Source organism: Equus caballus, chromosome 4, assembly GCF_041296265.1.
Source record: "Equus caballus isolate H_3958 breed thoroughbred chromosome 4, TB-T2T, whole genome shotgun sequence".
Taxonomy (NCBI): domain Eukaryota; kingdom Metazoa; phylum Chordata; class Mammalia; order Perissodactyla; family Equidae; genus Equus; species Equus caballus.
Window position 1 is genome coordinate 720,830 of NC_091687.1, and position 20,858 is coordinate 741,687.

Genomic DNA, 20,858 nt, shown 5'->3' on the forward strand with positions numbered 1-20,858 from the left:
ATAAGAAGTCTCTTTCAACCCTCAATTCTATTCCTCCGAAGTAACGCATGTTAGGTGTGTTCCCACACCCCCAGCTATGTTATGAAGTTTAAACCATATACATGTGTGTGTGGGATAATACACACACTGAATCATACTTTCTGCAACTTGCCTCCACTCATGCTGTGTGCCTTGGAGATGTTCTGAGATCACTGACAGACCTAACTGTCTCTTTTTCCATTATTGAAAAATATTCCAGAGTAAATGATGTACTGTCCTTTAAATGACCAGTCTCCTGTTGCATGAATATTTTTTGTTGTCTCTAGTTCTTTGACCTTATGAAAACAATCCTAAAACTTCATGGACCCCTAATTTTGTTACCTGTTCTAGGACACCAGTAAACAGCAGAAAGTAAAATTTCTGGGTCAAAACTGTGTCCTTTTATTTTTTGTAGGGAGAGTTTTACCAAATTTCTGTTCACACATGTACACAACAGTGTGCGAGAATGCCTGTCTGCATACATCACTCACTCTGGTTTACACTGAACTTTAAGTTGTTAACAAATACTTTTTTTATTGGTAAATATTTGACTGAGTGAAGTTTAATCTGTTTTCTTAAGTATATTGGCCATTTATATTTAAAATATTTGTGATAATATCCTTATTCATCTTTTTTTCAACAGATTTGTCTTTTCCTTATTAATTAGTAAGGAAATAGCCGGTCTTCTGACATTTGACAATTTTTTTAAATTTTTGACTGTTCTTAACTTTTATAGTATTTTTAAGTTACCAAAATTTTCAATTTTTATGCCACTAACTTTCACAGTAATTTCCTTCTAAGTAGTGTGTCATGCTTTGAAAGTCTTTCTCCACTTCCGGAATATGAAAAATAAACTTTCTTCCAGCATTTGTATGATTTTTAAAACCCTTATAACGGTATTTTTAAATAAGCTGATTCATGGAATTTGACGCTCGTGAAGGAAAAGAGGAAGAGTAAAGTAAGTTGAGTAACATAAATATTGCAACATATTTGGGAAGCAGACCATAGATGCATGGTAAGAGTTCCAGAAGCGAGATCACGTGACCCGACGTCTGATCACAGCTTGATTAACAACGGGATTGTGAACTGGGTGACACACAGCCATCATATTCCTGATTTCCCCTCTCGTCAAAGAGGATAGCCACAGAGTCTACCTACACCCTCAAGCTGAAGATCAAATCAGATGGCAGATTTAAACTTAAAAACGTAAAGCTGTAGGCAGCTTCTACGCAGTAGACAAAATTTGTAAAGTGATTCATTTCTTCTTTTACAGTTCAGCAAATGAAAAGAAGAATCTTGGTCTAAGATGCATGGCAATTCTAGATTGTACGGGAAAGCACAGACTTATAAATAAACGATGATGACACAAGGACAGAGTTAACACACAGTGGGGCTTGCCATCTGCCAGTTGTGAAACTAAAGCATCTCACACGTTGCCTCGTTGACCTGTCACACCACCTGACCAGGCTCTGCAGACAAGCAGCTGTGGTCACACAGCCAGAATTTGCCAAAACAGCAGTGAAAACCCACACAGACTGACTGGAGAGCTACACTCTTTTCTGAAAGAAAAAAACAACAACAACAAAAGATGGAAATTCTTCATCGGTACCTAATTTTACATATTCTTTTCAACACATTTATAGAAATTGAATAATTTTAAATAAGCTGATATTAGATGGAGAGGAAAATGATATCTAAAGACCACAAACAAGGAACGAACAGTGAGCATATTCTATATGTGACAATAACAGAATGATCTTGAGATTAAATAAATAAAATCCATTCTAAAGCCCTGTGAACTACCTCAACACATTCGTTACCAGTGTAAGACTGTAAAGTAAAATTTGTTTTATCACAATAATCCTTGAGGATAACTAACCAAGGAGATTTTATGCACACACACATACTTATGCACATGTATAGACATGATTCTATGTGGCCGTATATATTTATGAACACATATCTATTTTTTCAACTGCTGCCTTGGTTGTTTATGGAAGTATTAAACCAATGGCATATTCTACCTGTTTTGAATAGTGAGGAGGAGCTCCACAGGCAAGAATAATAAGTAAATATATATGTACAGAATTTAAACAGAGAATATTAAATGCACAAGACCTGACAGTACGATGTAAGGCAGTGAAAGCTTGAGAGAGTAAAATGGAGGTTTCCAATATCATCTTTAAAAGAAAATTTCAAGGACATTATTAAAGATAAAATGCACAATATCAAGGGAATTGAAGTTTTGACTTAAACCATGTGGTCTAAGGAACTGAAACACGGGAGGAAAGCAAACACACTACAATAAAAACATAAAAAGCATGCTTACCCACGTGTTTACTAGAAGCCCTGGTGGGAGCTGGGAGGCGAGATGACAGAGACAGCCCTGAGCCTGGAGAGTCCCCTGTGGGCACGGCCAGGTCACTATGCAAATCTCATGGGCAATCTGAAAACGTTGGCAGACCTAATCTTTACTTAAACCGTTAGCAACGCTGACTTAGCTCTCTAAGAAGAGGAAAAAAAGTCAAGATTTAAACTATACTAGGAAACGCAAGAAAATGCTATAATCAGCCCAGTTGTCAGGGTAATTTGTGCTCATATAGTTTGAAGAGTGTGATGAATGTGTAAGAACAGAAAAATTTATCTAAAGGAATCAGATGGATAATGAGACAAAGTGATTTTTGTTCCATTTAATAAATAAAGAGACATACTAACCACAAGGGTGAGTCTGTCTTTTATATATATATATGTATGATAAAACTGGCAGAAGCAAAAGTTTTCCTGGAAATGCTATGGATCGTTTAAATAGCTTTTTTTTTTTTTTTCTTTTTAAAGATTGGCACCTGAGCTAGCAACTGTTGCCAATCTTCTTTTTTCTTTTTCTTTCTGCCTTTTCTCCCTAAATCCCCCTGGTACATAGTTGCGCTTTTTGTTGTGGGTCCTTCTAGTTGTGGCATGTGGGATGCCCCCTCAGCATGGCCTGATGAGCGGTGCCATGTCTGCGCCCAGGATCCCAACCAGTGAAACCCTGGGCCTCCGCAACAGAGCGTGAACTTAACCACTAGGCCAAGGGGCCAGTCCCATAAATTGCTTTCTTTATATATTTCTGTGAGAATATTCTAGAAATCCTAAACATTAGAATAAAAAAGTGGGAGACCGCTGCTCTATAATGCATAAGACAGATATCATATAAATTCATAATAATTCTAAAACTTCAAAACCCAGCCACTATCCTGCACGTGTCTGTGCTAGCCGATTATCTGCTTGAATGAAAGAGATAACTTGTTGGGAGCAGAGGAAAACCTTCCCCTTGGAATCTCCACACTTAAACTATGCATGACAGAGAAATGTGACTTGCATATGAGATGTCAGCAGCAGCATTAAAGTTTACTTCGCCTTATGGAGCAAAGACACGGAATTTGAGAAAGCAGTTGACCTTGTGGTTAAGTAGGAAGAAATCTTCCGGCCTTTCTAACTGTAGTACATAGGTTGAGGCAGTATCAACCCGGTCTTCATGCCAGTGTCCATTCTCCTCATTGTGCTCCAACAAGCAATTAAGGACTCGACACACGTTTACTGTGACCGCCCTCTTTCAGATTCCTCAGTGTCACTCGTCTCCTTTGTTCTGGCATCCCAATTTAAGTAAACAACAGTAGGTATGGAATCTGCACTGCTATGGATTGTCTCCCTTACGTAACTCCACCAGGTCTGCTAGTTTGGCACCGGTCGATTAGTACATCTATTCTCTGAGGTTCCTAGGATACAACTGTTTCCTTGGCTTTTGGGGCCCGAGGTGAGGTGTCTGAGTTGTGGAATTTCTGTAGGCGACCCCTCCCACTCCACAATGCCTCGGGCTCATGAGTAAAGAAATAAATGTGGACTACGATGCTCCGTGTTGTCTGAGCCCCTTTCCGTGTACCCTCGTGTTAACAGCACAGTGCTTCCCTGTTCAGGGGGAACACGCTGAGAATATCGTTGTTTTCCCAAGCTGCACACTCAGGGCTCGGAGCAGCATCCTTCGCTATTCCAAAGGCTGGAAACATTTTCTGGACATGATCCAAGATCGTTGCTAGGCCTGTTTTTCCTCTCATTTTCTACAACTCCTCAGGGAAAACGGGGTAATCACAGTAGGTTGGAGAAAAGAAGGCTAGGGCGAGTAAAATTTGAAGGTGAAATGAGTCCATAAAAACATGGAAACCGTACCATTTCATGCAACTCAAAACTAAAAACCATTAAATATTTCTCATGCTATAAAGAAGCATGTTCCAAAATATTATCTTTATAATAAGCTTCAGTATATTACTTCTCTCTTTCACAATCGTCTCTATTTCAATTTTTCCTTCTTTCCTTCTTTGGTTACCCCACATTTATCTGTCCTAGTGATTTTTATTTGACTATTTGACATCTCATTTTTATCTTTCTAACATACTTTCAAAATGACACATGGTTTTAGGTGTGTGAATTTGGAATTGCATCCAAATTAACTTACTGCAGCTGTGCTTACAAAAGCACAGCTATCTTTAAATTAGCAGAAACCACGTGTTCATTTGGTCCTTTCCCCCTTTTACGGATAGGCAAGCGTTATCCATTTAAAAGATATTTCTGCTTTGAAAGGTATCCAGCCTCCAATGGCAGTTCAAGACACGATCATGGGTTTCCAAATATTACGAAAACTATTTTAGTCAAAATTGAACATTATTATGCCACTTATTATTTTAACCTTGTATTTACCAAGTAGAAATATATATATATTACATATATATATTCATCTACTATATAAGTAGAAAATATTTAAATTCCTCAACTCTGAAACTCAAAAATTGAAGATTAAATTAAATTTGTGCTATTTACTAGACTTCCTCTGACTTCTCTGCCATGTCATTTAGGTTAGAGAAAAAAATACTCTGGTGATTTTCTTTTTAAGTCTTTTGGTGCAAATTAATTACTTGGAAAACCCTTTCTATGATAAAATATTCTACCACTGTCTATGTCACTTTTTCAGACAATCTTTATTCAATCCTAGGTGAGTAAAACTTAAACTGAGAATAGACAATATCTGTTTTTGAAAAATTCCAATACCTGTGTGTTAAAGATGTGTTTTCAGGGACTGGCTTTAATTTTTAGTTAAAGATGAAGCGTCATAAATCTGACTGAATTCAGCCATTTCGATTGACTGAATCATAATCTTTAAGGGATATGCTTATCAAGATGCTTAAGAATTTCCCAGGGGAAAGAGAGAGAGAAATGTTTCTTCAAGAAGTGCACATCCTCAGGTCTTGGCGCATCCTGTGTAGAGGGGCAGCCTGTGTTCCAGGAGCCGTGAGAGGCTGACTTTGCTCTCAGAGGCGCCCTTTAATACTGAATTCAGAAGGGAAGATTCAAAGGCTGCCTCCATATTTTGATTTATGATTCATGTATTAACATGGCATTAACATGGTATTGCCTCTAAAAACGCCAATGTTCTATTTAGTATTTTTGTTTACTTCATAAATAGGAAGTGTTATAAGAACATGCATTTTCCCCTCAAGACTCACAAAAGCTCAGCTCCTTGGTTCAGCACTCATGGGGCATCTTAGAACCTTGAGGAAAGTCAACCTGGGTCAATGCCACCACCCAAGTAAAGGGGAGAGCAGAGGGAATTAAGAAGAAAGAGCCACAGCTTGATCCAACTGTGCCTGAAGCTAACTCTGGAGTTTACGATTACTAGGGCCCCCAAAAATCCCCGTATCCATTCAGCTAGTTTGAGTTGAAAGCACCCAAACTGATACCCAGAGATTTTATGTAAAATGGGGACTTTAGATCGCATGTACTTTAAAGAAAAACATCTAAGCAAAGTCCCAGCTCTTTGAATGTGGGCAAGAAACATGAAACCCACAGGCCCCTAAAAAAACATCTCTGCCATATGGTTTTCTACACTAGATGCAACAAACAGAGGCATTAACATAATGTTAAGCACATGTAAAATACCATATGACTTTATTTTACCCATCTGTATATCTCCAGGAACTTTAGTGTCCTACTCACAGAAAGTGTCACAAAAAAGCTCAGTGCCTCATTTATTTGTTCATTCGTGAGCTGCAAGGAAGAAGGTCACAATGAAACCCCCTCAAATGTACTCACTGGGAACTGCTGAGAGTGTTTACTGCCATATCCTAGATTCTGAACTAGTGCCTGACCCATAGGAGGTGCTCAAATATGCATTGAACAGATGCTCAAAGGAACTATGCTACAGGTAGCACAGCACAGATCAAAAGAGACGCAGGTCTGGGAAATGCTCTGGTAGGAGAAGAGGAATCTTTGCTTTTCCGAGTTACCTGACATCAAGTTTAAAAGGACTGGTTAATTTCCAGACATGTATTTTTTATAGTTAGTAGACACCAGGCATGTAATGGAATAAGAACAGATGTAACCTGCTGTGAGCAAAAATCTGAATGTACTGAACAGATAAATAATCTGATTCTTCCACATTAAACAATGTTCTTATAGAGGGCTTTCATTGCTCCATTCCAAGGTATTTTGTAACTGCCGTGCAAGGATGCATGCCACGCTCCTACACAACAGCTTTACCCAAGTGTTTTAAACAATCTAACGTACGCAATGTGTCTCTGTGTCCGTTGCCAAGAATAGACATATTGAGCAAAACAAAGTTTTCTAAAATGTATTAAAATAATTAAATCACACAGAAACCATGATTAAATTTTAAATGTAGATCATTAATAAGTGGCTATATTGGTTTTTTTTGGGGGGCCTATTAAAAACTCTTTCCAAGTCTCCTGAATATGACACTCACCCGTCTAATTTTTTACATGCCAACCTGCTATCTCCTTGTAGACCAGCATGTGTAATCCCTTGCTAACGGGTTGATTCCTCTGGGTTATTCAGTGGCTTTGTTCTGGGCTGCTCATTTATTTTTTAAAAACAGTGGGCCTTTATCTGACAACAAAATGCATCTCTGTCGAGGGGCTAGTGTGCTAGTCCTTGGGGCTCTGAGCAGAGAGCAGGTAATTCGAGAAAAACGGCTGATGTGCTGTCTGTGTACTTGTTTCCATCTGTGAGATGAGACATAGCATCATAAGGTGGCCACTGCCCGGTTGAACTGACATACCATACTAGAAGATGCAAAAAATAAAAAAATTCAATTGCAGAACTCTGTGGAAAGGAATAAAGTACGAAGAAAGATTTCACATATTGCCAAATGTATCATTGTCCCATGAAAACCTGTCAGACTCTTTCTTTTTCTCCCAAGAGAACGTTTACTTGATGAACTCTTAAATATCAAAACAAAATGCATAAATGCCAAAACCCGGGAGAAAAGGACAGTAAATAGAACTCGTAGCAGGCTGCTCTCAGGAGAGGCTGCTGGCTCTCCCTCAGCTATTGACTATGATAAATACACCAAAGTTAGAATCAACAGGGAGATAAGATAAATACAAGGCCTGCATATGAAGAGGTACAAAGAAGTTTACAGTTTAGACATAGCATGAATATGTAAAAAAAATAGTGTTATTAAAATCTGAAAACATGCCTAAAACCAGAAAGGGCAAAATAGTTGAGGATGTACCGTAGGGGGCAAATACTCAAAATAAGGATGAGAATAGGTCCCCTACTGCCTTTTCCATTATTGCAAAAATGTGCTTTACAAGCAAATTAATTCTCGAATACATTTGTGTGTCAGATTACATGATATATTACTTAAGGCATAAGATTTTAACGAGAAATAATATGGTGACACATTTGTTATATTTATATGGAAATAAGGAGTTAATAATGTAAATGGAAAATATCATTAAAACATACTACATATACACATATAGATAAAATTAAAGATTATTTGGATAGGACTATTGATAGCAGTCAAATATACTGAGTTTTTTAATCATCACATACATAACATACTATACTAGTCTTATTTTCTTGTGCCTTTAATTTAATGCAAATCATATATATATATATAAATGCAAGCTTAGGCAATGGGATAGTAACCAGAAGATAATACATTTTAAATAACTAAAATTACGTAGTGAATTTAAGTTCAATTTTCATGTAGTTGTTATGATAAACTATAAATTACTATTTTCAAAATTTGGTAAATTGTAATATTATTTAGTTTGATTTTGTAAATAATAAAACATACTGAAATGATAGAAGAGCTTATCTGAATATTTTTACCAGCAAAATACGGAGATTTGGCCCGGTTGAGTCAGTTTTGCATTCACTGATAAATTGGGTCGCCATAGCAAGCCCATAGTCACCAAGTTTCTAAGCAACCTAAGACTTCACAGACTTAGGAGGCCACTGATCTTTCATTATCCTTAAGGGAGAAAGATGAAAATTTGTGTGCCAGAATCAGTGGAGGATTCTCTGATTACTCAGTAGAGCAAGGACCCTTATAAAATGCCCCCCATATTGATATCCATTTAATGTGCTAAATAATAATAATATTTGTACTGGGGAATTAATTGGTTACTCAAAGTGCTAAGTGGATAAAATTAGGTACAGAAAATGGCCAGTACCTAGTATGTGTTGGGCAGACAAATATTCGTTGAGTGAATAAACAAGATGCAACACATAATCCAACTCTCTAAAGACAAAGTTATTTACATAATGCTGGCATTCATGAAGTCCTTGCCTTTTAATATAAAAAATATCTGTTTAGTAGCATTACTATACAGAATGTCATTTCAATGTTTTTTGCTTTCTAATTATTTACATTCAGGTAACATACCTAATTGTAAATCAGTAATTGCTTGTGATCTTACATTGAAATATTTAATTATGGCTCATCTAGAATGCTTAAATAGCAACGTACACTACCCAAATGTCAAGTAGAATTGTATAGGTCTGAGGTGCAAGCAAGGCCATGAATTATGTGTTGGAGGAGCTGGGACTAACATTTCCTCTCCTTGCCTGTGCTAAATACTTTCTTCAGCCCCCTTTCTTGCCCACTGAGGCAGGCCACTGTGTCTAGTGCTCTCTTTTAATTCACAAGGCTCAGTTTCTGGCTATTTAAGATAACCACCATGAAATAAACTTGAGGCACACAAATATTGGTTGACCCTACAGAACATTGTATCACAATGCAGGTTGAAATAAAATGCCGTCAGTAGAAACGGCTATACGTGACCAGTAAAATGATTATGCCCAGAATCTGTAAAACTTCACTTAATTCTAGTATCTGTGTTTGTATGCCTCCCATTCTCATCCCATGTAGCTAGTTCTTACCATGGAAAACATCGTAGGAATGATTTGCAAATCGAAACCTGGCTTTAATATAATGAGTAAATTTTTATCATTACTTCCTATATCCTGTTAGCTGTTGCATCAAAGATCCAAGTCAGGTTTACCATATGACAACTGAGGGGTGAAGTTGAAAGTCACTTCTCAAACAAGCAGCCACCTGTTGACTAGGGCCACGCCAGGAACGCCAGCAAGCGAAACCGCCTGTGACCTCTACTGGTTACTGTTGACTAAGAAGTGGGGAAGAATAGATTCTTCCGTCTCCAAGACTGAGAAGACAACCACTGTGCCTTACAATCTTAAGATGAGAGAGTCCAGAACCGATGATATTCATTATCATTGCATTTTCAGGTAGAAACTGACCATCTACAATTTAACAGTCTTAGGGAGAAAACACAGCTGCACAGGAATTTTCCCTTTTAATATGTTGTCCTGTTAAGAAATTCCTCCATTGCTGCATGTATGTAAACGCTTGTATGTTGGAGGGTTAGGATAATTTCAAATATTTTGGAAGGTCCTCTTATCACAGTATTGTAGTTAATACTGACAAGATCATAGTCAAGTTATCACACCTCACCAACTCTTTCTACTTTCTTTTAGATACACCTTCTTACTAAAAGCTTAGGACAGGGTGCCTGAGTGTCTCTCCTATCTTATATCCTCTACTCCCTAAGAGAAGAGAAAAATTCAAGCATAGATTGAACTAGACAGGATGAAAGCAAAAATCAGACCAAAGTAAGAGATCTTAGCATCGCAGGCGCCAGTCTCCAGCCCTACATTGTTAGGCTAGAACACTTCACAGCGATTACACAGGTGTAATTACCAGTTAGAAGTCCGCTGACGGAGTGCAAGGCCACCACCGTTAACACACGTGCGAAATGCTGGTTGGAAGACAACGGCACTCACACTGATGACACTGGTCGTGTTTGCCCCGAGTGCTGGGTCAAACCACTGCTGTCCATCAGTCAGCCCCACCTCCTGCTCTTCAAGAATGGCTGTGGAATGTTGACTGACACTCCAGGGAGGCAGTGGGATTTGCTAAACCAAAGTAAACCCTGCAGGCATTGTTTGCCAACCTCTGCAGCTTGAAAACAAGCTGCTCTTCACCCTGCTTCTTTCCTTAAAAAAAAAGAAACAATTACTCTGTGACGTTTAAAAGAACACAGAGGCAGCTACCTCTCCTGGGATCTTCCTACTTATGTTCTCATAGCAATTCCCTTGACGCCTCCCATCCGTGTCTTTGTTATATGGCTTTGCAGTCCTCCTAGGCACCGTCTAACAACATGCACGCTGGTCTTTACGATAAGAAACGACGTGTCAGCGAGTATTCTACTTTATGGGAAGCTGGAGAAGAGAGCGACCTTGGACGGGGCTTGAACATCAACAAGCTCAGGTGTACAACAGCTTTGACGTTCTTTTGACATGTAGGAGAACTAAGAGAGCAAAATTTGGTGGATATACTATTATATATGCCATTCATAAGAATACGAATAATTAAAACAAAAATAAAGTCACTCTCAAAACAAATCAAGTCATTGTAGTACGTGCTAAATTAGACAAAACTGGGTGAATTTTCCTGTACCACTTAAGGTAATAAATGCATCCTCCGACGCACACATACTCAGTGAAGATTTATCATGCGACCACGATGTGCCCAGACACTACCACGAAGAGGAAGAAAGCACGAACCCTGCTCTGAGGTCTTTGGTAACACACTTCAAATACTTCCACATAAAATAGAGAGTGTCAGTATTGAGTAGTTTTAATCCACTTTAGCAAAGTGGACAGCCACCCTTGTTAGGAACATTCGTTCTAGAACTGTTTACTTCGCATGTAATCAAAATCCATAATTGAGTCCTCTCTCTCTCCTAGAACCTGGAAATTTGTGCAATAAATGTAACAATGAGGTTTTCACTGGTCAAATGAATGGTTTCAAAGATTTATGAACTGGCGAGGCATTTTACCAGCTAACTCCCTGCCCTTATGTCACAGGCTGTAAAAACCCACCAAGCCCAGTTGCCTGAGGCTCAGTTCATAAACGGCCCATTGTCTATTGTCTATCTCTTGATCGCAGGGGTTCCTGGTTGCCGGGCTGACTGGGTGGTTAGCTGAATTCGTAGTTAGCATGTTAAGTGTGTCCCTCTGATGAATCTTCCCTGTGAGAACTAAGGGACACCGAAAAGGACAGAGAGTGGGGACTTCACGGAGCACATGGGACAGATGGGGGTCCGGCTTGTTTTGGTCAGAAGCCAGTCTGAGAGGACGTTCTCTGGACCTGTCTTGGGGAGAAGGTCGGTAGCTCTCCTTGCTGTTTATTGAAGGCTACCGACATTTATCGCGATAACCCAACAGCAGTGCACGCCCAAATTGGCCTGCAGAGTTTAGCAACACTTACCGTTCTAGAAATGGAGCTCGCACACAGAGGACAACTCTACATAAAGATCCCAGGGCGGACACCACTAAGTCTCCCGGTCACAGGACATCCACTTCTACTCAGATGCAAATAGCTGTGGCCCTTGGTTCAAAGACCTCTCAGCCACTTCTACCTGTGGCACATTGTTTCTCTCTCGTGCGTGACCGTCACATGGCAGAAGTGGAAGGAATCTTAGGAATCAGCTAGGCCCTGATCATTTAACAGATGAGGTTTCAGAGACCCAGGGAGCTGGAAATGCTTGTTCTACTTTGCCCTAAGGGGTATTAAAAAGAAAACAAGAAACCCTCGACTCCAGGATTGCTTTCTTTCTCCCATGTTTCCATTTTCTCCAGTTTTTGTCTCTTTCAGATATCTTCTCCCAGGTTCTGGCCTGGCACTTGCTGACGTGTGGCTTTAATTTTTTGTGTATGTCACTATTCTTCTTTGTTCTTGTTCAGCAATGCTAGTCAATAAAGTTACTGGATAATTGGAATAACTTACACCTCTTTTTGATTCCCATACACTGTACTCTCTTACTAGAGTGAAGTTAATTTTTTGAAACTATTCTGGTTCCAGTGCTCTTTTGACTTTTCAAATTTTATTTTAATTTTTTTTTCATTTTTAACTTAAATTATTAGACATAAAAATAAAATATTTCTATTTAGTATATTCTGTTTCTTTCCCCTGACGTGGGACAACTTGAAAAGTTCTAGGAGAGCATAAGGAAGAGGACAATTACTTATTAACATATTCCCATGGGTCAGGTGTCATGCTAAATGCTTCCATGTGTCACTTAAATCTACAAAAAGTCCTATAATAAGGTATTGTTAACCACATTTTTACACAGAAGATAACTGACATGGAAAATTAAGTAAATGCTAAGATCTCCTGCATTAGTATGGAATAAGTGACCTTGAGTGTATGCATCCAGGTGAGCAGTAATCTCAAAGAGTAGCAGGAAGCCCTAAAGACGTGAGGTTAAGTGCAAGCTCTTTCTTGCTCACATCTAAACCCTCACCTTTCATCGATATAAATCCCTCAGCAGATGTGTTTTGTTATGTTACTTTGATGCTTTAGAATTATTTTCATTACTTGTAATATACAGATTATAGTTAAAACAAATTTAGGGGCCAGCCTGGTGGCGCAGCGGTTAAGCGCGCACGTTCCGCTCCGGCGGCCCAGGGTTGGCCGGTTCGGATCCTGGGTGCAGACATGGCACCACCTGGCAAGCCATGCTGTGGTAGGCGTCCCACATATAAAGTAGAGGAAGATGGGAGCAGATGTTAGCTCAGGGCCAGTCTTCCTCAGCAAAAAGAAGAGGATTGGTGGTGGATGTTAGCTCAGGGCTAATCTTCCTTAAAAAAAAAAAGAAAGTTGTGTGACAATGTCAAAATAGATAAGATTAGAGAAAATTCATTTCAAATTAATTGAGTACCTGCTATGTTCATGCAGTGTTAGGGGAAAAAAAAGTACTTTCACCTTAGAATTCAAAAGCAATTCATGTTAAACTGCCAAAAGTTATAACTTCTCTTGCATAAAAAAAGCACAAGTGAAAACTAAGAATTCTGCTTCAAAGCACAAAAGTTATACTTAATGCTGAAAAAAGAAGAAAACCATACTGGATGCATTTTATAAGCATTTCTGTTTTATTATTTGCCACTGTTATAGATAAAGGCTTGTTTAAATTTAGAAAATGAGGGCAAATACATTGACTTATAAAAACATACCAATTTAATTTGAAAATAATGAAGACTAAAAGTAAAGGTGTATATACAGCTTTGAAGGTTCTTTGATGGTTTTTCAATGTAAGACTAGTCAGACTAAATATGTCAAAACGTAAGTATTTTTGACAGTTACATATTTACATGTTATACTAAGTAATGTAAACTCTTAAAAGATCTTAGTATATTTGTATGTCTGTTACTATGGATAAAGCATATCATCTTACTGTGAATGCTATGGGGTTAGAGAAAGCAAACATTCTTCAGACCTAAGGAAACAAGAACCCTGAGGTTGTATAAATACTCATGCACAATAAGATGGAAACTTAAGTAATGCATTCTTATTTAAAGACGTTAAATGCAGGGGAAAATTGATTTCCATTTGAAAGCACAGAGGAAAATACTTTGAAAGAAAATTTTTTTTGTTCTTCTATTTGTTCTTCTACTTTTCACCATAAAACATTTCAAAATTGTCCGTAGCCTACTTTGTAGCCCTGTGTTACGGACGTTGGCTTTTTAGAAGCAATGATCTTCGTCTGATCTCCTTGATTCCCCTCCCTTTAAAGTCCTTTGATGAGCCCAGATCACTCGTTTTAAAATGTGCTCTACAGGTACCCCCTAAATAGAAAGGTCTCGGGTCATGCTCATTTCCGAGCCCTACTCACCTGACAGACGCAGGGCCTCGTGAGGACGGCTCCCTCCTGGGCAGCCTCGCTCTGGCCTTGGTGAGGCAGAGTTTCCTGCAGTCTCTCCCTCTTCCCTGTTGCTCAACCCGATTAGGCAACGAGGAGCAGAGTCCTGCCCAGCTCTGTCACAGAGGTGACTCGCAGAGTGCCCGGGGCCAGGCTCCTCTCTCCCTGAGCTTCACCGAGTTTCAACAGCTAAACCTACGAATACGTGTTCAGATATACGGGCAACCTCCTGGAATGAGACAACTGGGCAAATAGTCACTCAAATACAATTGTAAACGCCACCCGAATGGTATCTTGTGCCCCTTCCTCCTTCAGGCTAAATACATCCAAAGCTGCTTCTGGTGAAATAGTCACTCTCACCTTCCAGAATCTGACTGAAGGGAAGGTGATATAGTTTTGTTGTTTGTTGACTGCCTTTTAAAATAATCACATCACCGTTTTTATTGCTTGTAATATCACTTTGAATTTAATCTGTGAAATGACAGTCTTATCAGAAGCTCGTTTTCTGTGTCATGTTATCCTAATGGCTAACACTGAGGGTGTTACCACAGGCCAGACAGACACCATTCACTGAGATGCAAAAGGACTGACAGGTTAAGTGACTGGCTCAAGGTCAGAGTGCTGAGCTGTGGTTGCATCAACTGGGATGCTTCTGTCTGCAGACAACAGAATACTCCAATGAAAGTAGCTCAAAATATATATGGGGGAACGTTTATGGACTTAAATAATAAATATTAGGAAATAATTATCAGTTCCCAAAATGCTAGATTTTCTCCAAAGCAGCTGTTTTAAAATACTGGGCTGTCATACCGTCTTGATAACATTAGTATTTGCTTAAATTGCATGTGTGTGTGTATGTATACACAATCGACTCAAAAAAAAGACCACAGACGTGCCGCTGGGTCTCCCATCCCCTAGAAGAGTGTATTTCTTTAAAGGGAGAAAATGTTCTATGTTAAGATTTCAAAATCAAATCAAAGTTCAAAATGAAAATCAAGTCATGGTTTTTATCACTCCAGGAAACAGAATTATCTATCCTGACAAAGAGAACGTGAAATACAAAATTAAAGAATCTGAAACAAAGAAAAGCTGCCTGGCAGCCTAGAAGGGGTTTTCCATTTGTGTTTGCAGGAAAGAACTATCGCAGTTGGAAATTTGGGGAACAGCTATCTATTACTGAAATGGAAATGAGTTTCACAGTCACAAACGCAGGCGTGCGAAAATGGAATTCTGTTTTCCTAAATTTCATTTTTACCTCAAGCCTCCATTCTGTCTGCTCCAGAATATTTTATACAGTCACTTTTTAAAAACTTCCCATTTTTGATATTTCTTAGACATCTCAGGGTTAAAACCCAATTACATTTTCTCAGCAGGTGGTCCATTCAGAGGAGGAGATGGGAACACAGAGCCCTCTGAACTCAGAGCCACGGCTTCCTTTGTCCTGGTCATGAGCACTTTGCGGATGATGGCTCTCTCTTTCTCAGTTTATTACACAACCTTCTAGGTTGAGCACAGTGTTGGGGTCCAAGGGGCTCCATGAATCTGCATCTAAACATAGCTGCCTACACACCACACACAGCCCATGGCACTCCACCACTCGGGTGCCATGACTAATGCGATGTTTTCTCAGGCTTGTTGTCTCTGAGTGACACCTCTGCTCTGAGATGCTCCCACCTGTCTGTGGGGTGGAAGAGGACAAAGAGCTTGCCTTCGGGAGCGAGTGTGGAGCTGGGCACATCAGAGTAGCCCTCTGGGATTCATTCCCATCTGAGCTCCCGTGCTCCCACTCTGACCCAAGCTTACGGGCCTTTCTTCTATTTTGCTACGGTGTTGAGAACAATTCTTTTGGGTCGCTCATAACTCCTTTCCAAATCTTACTGAAACTGAATATTGACATAACGTCAGTACCTGGGATCCCCTAGAAGTCCCTCCTTCATTCGCAGCTTCGTATCTCTCAGTCTGAAAGAAAAGGAAGAGGGTGGGAGGGACAGAACCATGTGGAGTAATACCTCATGATATGGTTTTATCATGTTGGAAAAACCAAAAATTGTGGGAAAATAACACACGATAGAAGCTTAGCTAAGAGAGAGACCAATGGGGACAGAAGTCCTACGAATAAGTTCACAGAAGTCTTAGATCTTTAGTCTTCCCTAGAAGATTAGCTGAATATAAATAAGTAGAAGAAAGTGGGATTCTCGGCAAATAAAATTAGGTAATTGCGTAAAGCATTCGGCCCCATAACGGGTATGGCTGAGAAAAGGCATGTGAAGACCGAGGCCTGGTTTGAAGGAAGGTCCATGTCCACTGGTGGGGGAATGTGGATGTAGACTAGGTCGTAGGAGACCTAAATGCCTGAGCATAAACTGGCAGAAGAGACTGAAGAAGGTGAGGAGACGATTTCAAGGTATAAAATCGTGACCAATACCTCTGGTTAAACGTCCGGATTGAATACGTTTCCACTTGCACCTGAAATCTCATGAAATTGAAGTAATAGAATTTATGAACACACGTGTTCAGTCCAAAGATTTAGATAAGAGGTCAGAAAACAAGCCGATATCTAGAGAACAAGTGGACTAAGGATAATTACCCTAAAGTGTCAGATTCTAAGCATCTAAGCCTAGAGCAAAAGGCGATAAGAAGCAAACACAATCTGCCAAATAATCCCAGATAGGGTCATGGATGGCGGGCAGGATGCCACGGAAAGCAGATCTAACTTGGCTGAATATCTTTAGAAGTCCTGAGCCCCAGCCTTCTCCCCAAGCTCTCCACCAGCCTGCCCACTCTCCTTCCCACCTCGTCAACAGGCGGGGTGTTTCCTGTTTCGAAATATTGAACAGAGAACTCTGGACATAAGAACCAGAGGCTCAGCTGGGGCCATGAGGGAGATCCGTGCTGCCATAAGTTGAGGCGAAAGTCCCCATCTCAATTCCATTTCCACTGCCACTTCCAGGACTCCAGCAAGTGAGAGATTACAGGATTACCTTCTGGGGACTGACTGGTGTAAGAGAAGACCTGGTACCACTTCTTAGTTCGGGGGCCACTGGGGGGCCACAAAATGGCCAGGCCTCATCAGATCCCTCTAGGGCAGTCTGTCCAGTAGAAGCGGAACATGAGCCTCACGTCATAGACACTTTTGAAATGTCCGGTAGCCACATTGAAAGAGTAAATAAGTAAGTCATGTTAACTTGTTATTTAACCTGGTATCATAACGACTATCATTCCAATTAATATAAAGTTATCAATAAGATGTTTTACTTTTTTTTGGTACCAAGTCTTAGAGGTCTGGTTTTTATTTTACTCTTGTAGTTAGTCCATTTGGACTAACCACATTTCAAGTGCTCGGTGGACGCCTGTGGCTAGTGGCTACCGTACCAGACAATGTAGCTCTAGAGTGAGATCTGAGTTTACTGGCCACGATTTTAAATATAAATGGACAATCACCAGACATTTGAGGAACATCTCTGACAGGCAAGACAAATTTATAAACAAATAAGCAAACTTTAAGGAAGAATCTAAGAAAAGCGAATAAAAAACACTAAATATTTTTGTGGTTAATGTTTTAAGACGACTAAGAGAAGGTATTGCATCATGAAACTAGTGAATGAGAAAACCAGGAAATCATAAAAAGCAGAGAAATAAAAGGCAGCTATCGGGAAATTTAAACAAGGATGGCAGAAATGACACCATCCCCAGAGCAGCAGCACTGGAGAGCAGGGGAGACATCAGGGCAACGTCAGAACAGCAGAAAAGACCCAGCATCCAGATCATGGGACTGCCAGAGAGAACAAAATAAAACCAGACAAAACGGGGAAATAAGACAGCATGGAATCTAGCACACAAATCTCCAGGTTGCAAGAAGCCACCAGCTACAGCACAAAGGACTAAAAGGGCCACGGGTCACGGCCTTCCTGCCTGTCTTCACAGTGTGGCAGCGTCTCAAGGACAAACAGCGGATCTGGGGAGTAAGGCCACAGGCAAACCAGGAAGGCAACAAGCTTCCATAGCAACCCTGGGAATCCAGAAGTCAAATGAGCAGCCTTCCCCAAATCTGAGGGAAAATGGTTTCCAACTGTTACTCTATGCGCACACAAATTTTCAAGAATGAGGATGAAAACATTCTAATATCTGCAAGGTCCCAAATGTTACTTCTCTTTTACCCTTTCTTAAGGAGCTCAAGCAACTTGCAGAATATAAACTCCACCAAAACAAGGCAGTAAACCGAGAACCAGAGGACAGAGGATTGAGGAAATAGCTCATCTGATAAACTGAGAGACAAAAGGAATTTCCAGGAAGTAGGTAAAGGAAGTCTCAGGGTAAGAAAGATGTCACAGGCATAGAACAAAACCAGTTATTATTGGATGAGGACAGAGGATTTAAGGAGGCAATTATCATCATCAGGAAAAAAATAACTTGTACCAGAAAGAAAGTGCTCATTATAGACTTCTCAGCTCTGCTGTTCAGAAAATTTATAATAATAGTGTAAACAGTAAATATCAAAAATGAACTACTACATAAATTGGGTTGGAAGAAGAGAAGCGCATACGAGGAGCTGGTGGGTGGAGTGTGGTACTATAAAAGCTAGCTCCTTCTCTTCCGCAGAGAAAATCAAAGGCTGATGTGTAAAACAAAACAATTTTTAAAAAAAAATCAAGGAATGTCATTATAAGTACGTTATCTAGAAATCGTCGCAAGTGTTTCCTCCTAGAAAGAAAGATGGGAAATGGGAGAAGGTGGGGAAAATAGAGCAAGTAGTTGTTCTTTAAGCTTTAAAATACTATTTGACTTTTTTCAGTAACAAACATTTGATAATCACATACATTTTTCAACAAAATTATATTTGAGTTGAGCTGTGCTCAATAAATGCTTCCGAATCCTTTCCTTGTTTTTCTATCTTGTGACTGGTACCTTCACTCTCTTGGTTCTGTTGTGTCTTCTTTACTTTCTTAAGAATTTCCCTGGAAATTTCTGCTTTATTTTTACTTTCTTTCTTTTCTTTATTTTTCTACTTTATTTTCTACTTTACCAAAAAGATTGAGGTCATCTACTGGATAGTTTCAACATCTCTACAAAAATAAAGTACCTGCTTCATCCAGCTACTATAATCCCTCACCTGGAACCCTTGTGAAGGTATTTTCACGCATGTGTAGTTGTTCAAATTGATGTTTCTGAGGGGTCGGGTGCTAGAAGCTTCTACAACTGCCATGTTGCTGACATCATTCCCATTTAGTCTAAAAATTTCATTGAAGTCTTTACAAACAGTTGCTATCTAATTCTGTGCATGAGAAAAATCAACACACAAAAATTTAGTTCTTTGTTTGGAATTGGACCAAGATATTATAGCCAATTGCTTACCAGCTCCCGTCACCTACCCTGTAAATCGAGAACACTTTCCCCTGTGGAAATTATCTTCGTTTGTCAATAATTTTGAAAACATACTTGGGAAACTTTGTTGTAATAGAACATACAAAAAGAAAGAAAATAAGACATAGATTCAGATAATAGATGATCGCATAAACTTAGACTGCAAGATTCTTTATAGATTGTTTGGTACAACTTTCTCATTTTTGCTAAGCAGCATAGCTATGACGTTAAAAGCCACCTTCCCAATGTCACGGATGGGAAGAGAACAGGAACCAAGTTCATAGCTCCTGATTCTAAAATCTGAAAGGGATATTATAAATCATTTGATGTAAATAATTTATTTTTCAGATGAGGAAACAGAGTTCCAAACTGTACATACAGTTTGGCTTTTAAGATCTTATCCATAAGATAAGAGAGGGAAACTGAGATGCTGAGAGGTTACATAAGTTATTTAAGGTCATAAAACTGATATGCAGCCCTTGAATTTAAATTTATCCAATGCCATATAGCCTATAGTTTTTACACTTGGGGACTAATATCAGGGAAAACCTCAAGAGTTTTCATGAAACTTTGTCTCTAAAGTTATAATTTGGGAGAAATTATAAAGAGTATAAGTAAAAACAATTCCAAGCTTTGGGTTAAAAGGGAGAAAAGGTGTTCAGGAATTCATTTATTCATTTAAACACTTCCTGAGCATTGACGATATCCAGACTCTGAGCTTGGCACCAGGATATGAAGACTAATAAAATATGGTTTTTAATAGATTGTGTTTTGTTGAGAGAAGATAGACTATAAAATAATGGAAGAGCTTCAATGGATAAATAGACATTTTCTAATCACACAAGAGGGAGAAAGTTCAGTACAAGCAGACAGAATAGCAGACATAAATTCAGAGGCAGGAGGGAATGGTATATTTGGAAAATCACAAAAACGTTTTGAGGGAAGTAGTCAAAAGTGAAAAAGAAAATGGATGGAGACCAGATTTTCAAGGCCCTCACATGATATTCTAAGAAGGCTGAACTTTATTCTGTAAGCAGGATAGAATCATTAAGTAATTGTGAGTAGGGGAAGCGACAGGATAAGGGTTTTCATTTTTAGAGGGTCATGGTACAAGCAGACAATTGGGATGACCGTCTAGAGAGAAGACTGATAAAATAATACTGAAAAGACATCAGGTTCTAAACAAACGTATTCCGGGTCATGCTGAGAAGGGGGCTTGTTCTAGGCAGAGTGTGGACAAGTGGGACAGTCCTTACAGTTTATGGGGGCAGCCACGGCCAAGAGGGCTGCAAAATTGAGAAACAAGCCCCCAGCGTCATTATCAGGAGGGGAGAAGTTCTTTTGCTAAGCTTTTCCGATGGGCACTCTGGAGGTTAACAGCAGGGGTGGAAAGAGGAGGAGTAAGGAAAACCAGAC

General features: G+C 39.4%; 1 protein-coding gene across 6 annotated transcripts in view; it reads right to left on the reverse strand.

Moving 5' to 3' along the window:
• Window positions 1-20,858, reverse strand: part of CD36 (CD36 molecule (CD36 blood group)) — a 69,615-nt gene that overhangs the window by 38,570 nt on the left and 10,187 nt on the right. Inside the window, exon 1 of one of the 6 annotated variants that reach the window (XM_070265319.1) lies at window positions 14,055-14,457. The exons of 2 other annotated variants lie outside the window; for them this stretch is intronic. The gene's annotated coding sequence lies outside the window, so the exon portion shown is untranslated. Of the gene's footprint in view, window positions 1-10,078; window positions 10,474-14,054; window positions 14,458-20,858 lie in introns of those variants that run through there. 3 more of the 6 variants (XM_005609035.4, XM_014738941.3, XM_070265320.1) reach the window with 3 other exon arrangements.